The 8,350-nt window shown below is 41.4% G+C and overlaps 1 pseudogene; it reads left to right on the top strand.

Moving 5' to 3' along the window:
- Nucleotides 1–1,092: 1,092 nt before the first annotated feature.
- LOC118706737 lies at nucleotides 1,093–1,821 on the top strand (annotated as a pseudogene).
- Nucleotides 1,822–8,350: the final 6,529 nt, after the last annotated feature.

The raw sequence follows: 8,350 nt of genomic DNA, 5'->3' as shown, positions 1-8,350 counted from the left end.
GGTACTGGCAGCAAATAGAAAAAGCAATCAAAGAAAACATGCATTTTATATAGGCATTAATATGTGACAAAAGAGCTTATTTATATAAGTAGAGAAATTATGGTATATTTAATAAACTATTTTGGGCAGTAGGACAACTATTTAAAAAATCACAGCTGGATCACAATGAGGAAATTTTTTAGAAAATGAATAAGTAGTTTGAGTTAGAGTGTCCTACTTTATTTATTTTTTTATGTTTTATTGATTTTTTTTACAGAGAGAGAATTAGAGTTAGAAACATCAATGAGAGAGAAACATTGATCAGCTGCCTCCCGCACACCTCCTGCTGGGGATGTGCCTGTACATGTCCTTGACCAGAATCGAACCTGGGACTCTTCAGTCCACAGACCAATGCTCTATCCACTGAGCCAAACTGGTTAGGGCTAGACTTTCCTACTTTTAATTCTGGCCCTTCAGTTGAGCAGCCTTGGAGAAATTATTTAGCTTCTTTCTCAGACTTTGTTTTCAAATCTGTAAAATGGACCCAATAGCTGTTTTCATGGGTTCCTACTCCATCTGTGCCTTGTTTGTCTTTAAACTTGCTTTCCCACAATTACTCAAATTAAATCTAATTTTAAAAAATCATTCCCAAACTTACAACAAAAATAATTTCCTGATGAGATTAAAGGCTTAAGTGTAAAAAACAAAATGTATTTTAAGAAATGCAGATTTGTTTATAATCTTGATATATAGAAAGGGCTTCTTATGCAAGACACTGAACTCAAAGGCTGAAAAGACGATTCAGCTGGGCACTGAATATGATGATCCCCTAAAATACGTGGAAGAGCAAAGAACCAAGAAGAGTCAAGGCAGCATAAAAGAATAAGTTGGAGGGATGTGACCTACCAGATGTCAACACTTATTTTTAAAAGCACATTTTGGTGTTACATAGTAAGTTGAATATGTGCATACTTTATAACTCAGCATTTCCTCTCTGAGGTGTACCTTAAAATTTCTGTTATATATACACTAAGAGACAGATGTAGAAAAATGTCTATAGCTTTGCTAACATAATAAATCCATGAGACAGGCAGCCCGGAATGGCACAGAGAGATGGAGGTGACAGAGTTGTCAGCACCCACAGAGAGCTTTTTCATCAGCAGCTTTTGCTCCTACAAGCAGAACAGTCGCAGCCTCATTATAATTGAATTCACGTGTAAACTTAGAGCTGGTGGTAGGTAAACCCTACATCTTTCATGGAAATAGACATGTATAAAGATGACAAGAAGTTCTACAGCAAGCTGGATTAGGAGGATGCGCTCCTGAGCTCCTACCCTGTAGATGACAGCTGCCACATCCATGTCATTGACCACAGTGGTGCCTGCCTTGGGAAGTATGAGGATGTGTCCAAGGTGGAAAAATATAGGATCTCACAAGAATCCTGTGAACAGAGGCAAAAATCACTCAGCTCCTTCCTGAAATGCAGCAAGCTAGGCAGATATAATATAATGAAAAGGAGCAGGCACAAACAAGAAACTGAGATCACCCAGCACCTCAGAGAGGAGAAGGCCCATGACAGTGTCATCCCTGTGGACAACTGCTATGAGGTATAGGCACCTGGGCAGCCTCCTAGCTGGGGTCATCGTCATGTATGTAGACATATCAGATTTCAAGTCTGGGTACTGGATTGGTGTTCACTATATTAAGCCACTAGAGAAAGAAGATGGCACTGTGAATAGGAAACACTAATTCAAATGCCAGCCCAACCGTGCCTTCCTTAAGCCATCATTTGTGACACTAGGGGATTTTCCTGAGGCGGACTACAGGTTGCATGAGATGTGATGCCGAAGGATTGGTTCTCTCTTACTACAGTTGACTCACCCACTTATTGCCTCTCCCTATGTGTGCCAATGGAGCTCTTTCCCTGACTCCACTTTTAATTTATTTCATTTATTCTATTATTTTATATTTTGTTTTTACTTTTGTTAATTCTCACCCAAAGATATTTTTCCATTGATATTTTTTAAAGAGAGTGGAAGAGAGAGGGAAAGTCAAAGAGAAGCATCAATGTGAGAGAAACATATCAATTAATTGCCTCCTACATGAGCTCCAACCAGGGCCAGGGCCAGGGTTATGGAGGAGCCTGCAACCAAGGTATTTGCCTGTGACAGGAATCAAATAGGGAACCTTTGGTCCACAGGCTTTGCACTCTATCTACTGAGCCAAACTGACTAGGGCCCATTTTTATTTTATTCCTTTTGTTCTTGCCATTGACTTTTGAGACTTGTGTATTAAATTTGCCAGACATGGAAAAAAATACATGACATAGCCCAGCTAGTTTTGCTCACTGGATTGTCTCATGCACCATGACCCAGTTTGATTCCTGGTCAGGATACATGCCCAGGTTGTGGGCTTCATCCCTAGTGGGGGGATGTGCAGGAAGCATCTCTCATTGATACTTCTATCTCTCTCTAACTCTACTTTCTACTCTCTCTAAAAGTCAATAAAACATATTTATAAAAAATACATGGGACAACCTTAATATCTAGCAACAGTGAAATATGTAAATTGTGGTGTATTCAAAAAATGAATACAATAGTAAAAATAAATGACATGTATGAATATAAATGTAATGCAAGTACATATTATTGGACAAAGAAAGCAAGACACATAGGAATATATAGATATGACAGTTACTTTTATGTGTCAATTTGGCTCAGCCACAAGGTCCCTGGATATTTTGTCAAATGTTATTCAGCTGTTGTTATGAAGATGTTTTTAAATGAGATTAACACCTAAATTGGTGGACTCTTAAGTACTGCAGATTTTCCTGTATAATATGGATGGGCCTCTTCCAATCCATTTAAGCTCTCAACAGGAAAATAAGAACAGCCTACCTCAAGCAAGAGAGAATTCTCCAGTAGACTCCCTTTGCACTTCAACTGCAACATCAGATTTTCCTGGTTCTACAGCAGACAGCCTTCAGATTTGAATTGGAAAATCAGCTCTCCTATACCTTAGCTTGTCATCACACCCTGCAGATATTGAACTTGCCAACAACCATAATCCTGTGTGCTAATTCCTTATTTAAAAATTAAAATGTATGTACACACACAACCTATTTGTCTGTCTCTGTGGAGAACCCTGACTAATACAATAAAGTATGACTCCATTTATACAAAGTTCCAAAATAGGAAAAATAAATAATATGCTATTTGAGGATACTCACTGGTACACAAATGGTAAAATTACAAAAAAAAGCAAGGGAATCATTAACAAAATATTCAGGATAGTGGTATGCCATCAGACAACACTGGAAACTAAAATCAAACATTGGGCAACAAGAGTCTTCAAAGGTAGCAGAAATCTTCTATATCTTAACTTGAGTGTCAAGTACATAATTTTTTAAATTATTATTGTTCTTTAACCTGTGTGTGTGTGTGTGTGTGTGTGTGTGTGTGTGTGTGTGTGTGTGTGTGTGTGTTAGAGGCTCGGTGCATGAAATTCATGCAAGGGGGCGGGAGTGGGGTGTCCCTCAGCCCAGCCTGCACTCTCTCCAATCTGGGACCCCTCGAGGTATATCTGACTGCCTGTTTAGGCCCGATCCCACCTGGCCTAAATGGGCAGTCAGACATCCCTCTCATAATCCAGGACTGCTGGCTCCCAACTGCTTGCCTGCCTGCCTTCCTGATTGCCCCTAACTGCTTCTGCTTGTCAGACTGATCACCCCCTAACCATACCCATGCCAGCCTGATTGATGTCTAACTGCTTCCCTGTCAGCCTGTTTGCCCCCATCTTCCCTCCTCTGCCAGCCTGGTAACCCCTAACTGCCCTCCCCTGCTGGGTTGATCGCCTTCAACTGCCCTCCCTTGCAGGCCTGGTCCCTCCCAACTGCCCTCCCTTGCTGGCCATCTTGTGCCCACATAGGAGCAGGATCTTTGACCACATGGGGGCAGCCATATTGTGTGTTAGAGAGATGGTCAATCTGCATATTACTCTTTTATTAGATAGAATAGAGGCCTGGTGCATGGGTGGGGGACAGCTTGTTTGCCCTGAAGGGTGTCCCAGATCAGGGTGGGGGTTCCCTTGGGGTGTGGGGCAGCCTGAGCAAGGGGCCTGGGTGATTTTCAGGCCGGCCACACCCTCCAACGACCCAAGCAGAGGCCCTGGTATCTGGGATATATTTATTTTCCACAATTGAAACTTTGTAGGCTTGAGTGAAGGCTTAGGCAGACAAGGGCAGGTGGAAAACTTGGCTTCCTCCATTGCTGGGGAAAGGCCTCCCTCCTGCTCTCTGTGGCTGTAGCCATCTTGGTTGGGTTTATCTGCATACTTGCTCTGATTGGCTTGTGGGCATGGCTTGTGGAGTGGAGTGATGGCTAATTTTCATATTATCTTTTATTAGGTAGGATATACATATATGTGTGTGTGTGTGTGTGTGTGTGTGTGTGTGTGTGTGTGTGTGAGTTTATAATCTTGAAGTGGGGGAAACTCTTTTAAAAGAGACAATATATATCAGACTATAAAAGGGGAAAATAAGTGAGTTGGCTACATAAAAGTGATAAGTATTTTATGATATAATAGATACAGTAAATAGGATTAAAAGGTGACTTCCCTACATTTTATTTTTGCAAAAACAGTGTTCCCATTTAATAACAGTGAAGATTACAACTTAAATAGCTGCAAATTATGACTCCATCTAATAAGTTCTCAGGGAAACCCAAAGACAACAAAGACAAAAACAAGGACACTATAGGAATTTGAAGACTGTGGCACCTTACAGCAACATGAAACATGGCCCAATTCCTGGCTATATTAATATAAAACTTCATACTAAAGTCCTATCTACCTCAGTTCCTATTACATGATACATCACGTCCAGCTTTCAACAGAAAAGTTACAAGGGATACTAAAAAGCACAGTGTCAAGAGACAAAGCAACTATAAGAACCAGACTCAGATAAACACAGATTCTGAAATTATCAGACAGGGGATTTAAAATAACTATGATTAATATGTTAAGAGTTCTAATGGAAAAATATAGGTAGGTAAAATTCAGGAACTGGCAGGCATGTAAACACAGAGATGAACCTCTAAGAAAGATTAAAAAATAAATACTAAGGAAAAACTAAAAGAAATAAAGAAATGGGGTCATCAGTAGACTGGGCATAACCAAGGAAAGAATGAATGAGACTAAATATGTATCAACATAAACTTCTTAAACTGATATATAAAGAAAAAATAAATTAAAAAATAAACAGAACAGAGTACCAAGAACAACATATGTGTAATTGGAATACAGGAAGGATAAAGAAGGAAAACAGAGAAGAAGACATTTGAAGTAATAATGGCTGAACATTTTACAAAATTAATGACAGATACCTAACCACAAATTCATGAATTTCAGAAAACAACAAGCATGATAAATACCAAAAAAATCATTTAGGCATATCAGCTTCAAAATTCAGAAAACCAAATACAAAGTTTTGAAAGAAGCTATGGAGGTTATGGGGAATCTACCTTAGTTATAGAGGAACAAGTATAAAAGTTTCAGTGGAATTTTTCAAGCAAGAAGAGTGTGAAGTAGAATATTTAAAACCTTGAAAGAAAAGTGACACTCTAGGCAAAATTATTTTCAATATATACATTACAGTTAAACTAATCCTGAATGTTTTCAAGAATGAAGTCAAATACATATAAAGTAATGAGAAAAGAAAAGAAAAAAAAACTATTAGAAAGAAAATGGGAGAACTATAAGGACACACACTTTAAGAAGAACTGTAGGTCATCAAACATAAGGAAATATGCTCAATCTTACTATAATGCAAGGGAAGTGAAACTACAATAAGATAGAATATTTTTCTTTGTATGTGATTGGCAGAAATGTTACATCTACAGTTGGCCAGGTGTGTAGAAATGGTACTTGCATATACTACTGTTTGGGTTATTACTTAGGAGGGCAATCTGGCAGTAATTTAAAATTAAAAGTGGACATAACCTTAAGCCCAGCAAAACTTAGCTCTCTTAAGTTTTTATCTTATAAATAAATGTTTGTACTGGTGAAAAACAGGCATTTTCAAGTATGTTTGCTGCAGTGTTGTTTGTATAAAAACTAAACATGAAGAAAACAGTAACAATAAAATCTAAATATAAAAATAAAAAAATAAAACTATTTGTCTTTCTTCATATTTTTCAATTACAGTTTACATTAACTATTATATGTATTAGTTTCAGGTGTACATTATAGTGGTTAGACAATCATATACTTTATAAAGTGCCCCTCTGGATATTTAGAGTCCATCTGACACCATACATAGTTATAACAATACTAGAGGTCTGGTGCATAAAATTCCTGCACTAGGTGGATGTCCCTCAGCCCAGCCTCACCCCTCTCACAGTCTGGGAGCCCTCAGGGGATGTCTTACTGAAGGCTTAGGACAACTTCCTCATCTGGCTGTGGGAACTTGGAGCACACGCCCCTGGGAGGGTTTATGGGTCCACCGAGGGCCTTGTTCCCAGAGTAGGCTGCTTGGCGTGCCTTCCCATGAAGCCCTGGCGGGAGTGGCCTTGGAGCAGGATGGCACCAGGGCTTTGGCTTCAGCCACTCAGAGCCTGCCCCCAGCCCTGGTGTATGGCGTGTGTCTACTGGGGCTGGGGGCATGCTCTGAGCTGGTCGTGATGCAGCCTCCTGAGTTGGTCTTGATGTCCCTGCCTAATTTGCATATTTCTCTTTTATTATATAGGGATATTATTGACTATATTGCCTATTCTGTACTTTACATCCCCATGGCTATTTTGCAACTACCGATTTGTACTTCTCAACCCTTTCAGCTCAACCCAATCCTTAAATACCCCTCCCCTCTGGCAACCATCAGTCTGTTATTTGTATCCATGAGTCTGTTTCTGTTTTGTTTATTCAATAAAGAAATGAGTTAATAAATTTTGACACATTAATATATTGAGATAATAGGGAGTAGTTAGAAAAATGAGGTAGATCTATGTGTTTGTATTAACATGAAAAAAAATGTTAAATATAAAAATTTGCAAATGAAAAACTAAGTTGCAGAACTCTATGAACAAAATGTTCCCATTTCTGGGGTAGATGCACATACATACGTATATTTGTATGTGTGTATATTTTAGGAATACGAGAGAGAGAGAGACAGAAGGGGAGAGGGAGGGAGGGAGAGAGAGGAAAGTAGTATATATATATATATATATATATATATATATATATATATATTAAGAGAAGAATATGCTAATTATCCATTACACCCTGAGATGTAATGACCAACCACCTTATGACCAGAACATGGATCTGCAGAAGGGTAGGGCAGTGAACTATAATCGGGCAATGGCGACCTACAGGAGGGGACATGGCAGCAAGCTATGGGCCTGGGTTGCTGGGGTGCATGGGCAGCCTGAAAATGGCCCTCATCTCCTTACCCAGACTGGCCACACCCCCATAGGGTGAGAGTACCTGTTGGGGGGCTTGGCCAACCTGAAAACAGCAATCATCTCCTAACCCAGGCTGGCCAGGCACCCCAGGAGGACCCCCCCCCCCCAAAGTGAAGGAGCTGTGGCCTACCTGAAAATGGCCCTCAGCCCCTTATGCAGTCTAGCCATGCCCCTATGGAGTTAAGAGTCCCTGCTGGGAAGCATTGCCAGCCTACAAACATCCATCATCCCCTCACCCAGGTTGGCTACTCCCCCCGAACAGGCACCCTCACCCCATGGGGGTGTGGTTGGCCTGAAAACTACCACAGGCTCCTCGTCCAGGTCACCTCACACCCCAAGGGAACTCCCACCCTGATCTGGGACACCCTTCGGGGCAAACCAGCCAGCCCCCACCCAGGCACAGGCCTCTGTCTATACTAATAAAAGGGTAATATGCTAATTAGACTGGGAGACCTTCCAGGAGACCTTCTGGACAAAGCCATGGTGGCAGAGTTGAGGTAGAGGCAGTTAGAGGCCAAGAGGGGAGGGCCATTGTGAGTGATCAGGTCAAGATGGGTTGGCAGTTGTGGATGATCAGGCTGGCTGGGGGCTATTGGGGGTGATAAGGCTTGTGGGGGCAGTTGGGGGTGAGCAGACCATCAGGGGGGCTAGTTGGGAGTGAGTAGGCCATCAGTGGGTGTCAGTAGGAGGTGATCAGGATAGTGTGGGGGGGTAGTTTGGAGTGAGCAGGCCAGCAGAGGGGCAGTTGGGGATGAACAAGCCAGTAGGGAGGGAAGGTGGGGGCAAGCAGGCTAACAGTGGTGGCAGTTGAGGGTGAGCAGGCCAGCATGGGGGCATTTGGGGGCAAGCACACTGGCACAGGGGGCAGTTGGGAGTCATCAGGCAGGTGGGGGGGGGCATTTGCAAGTGAGCAG

Source organism: Pipistrellus kuhlii, unplaced genomic scaffold, assembly GCF_014108245.1.
Source record: "Pipistrellus kuhlii isolate mPipKuh1 unplaced genomic scaffold, mPipKuh1.p scaffold_m20_p_54, whole genome shotgun sequence".
Classification (NCBI taxonomy): Eukaryota; Metazoa; Chordata; class Mammalia; order Chiroptera; family Vespertilionidae; genus Pipistrellus; species Pipistrellus kuhlii.
The sequence above is the reverse complement of the archived record's forward strand: the minus strand, read 5'-3'. Positions and strand labels throughout refer to the sequence as shown.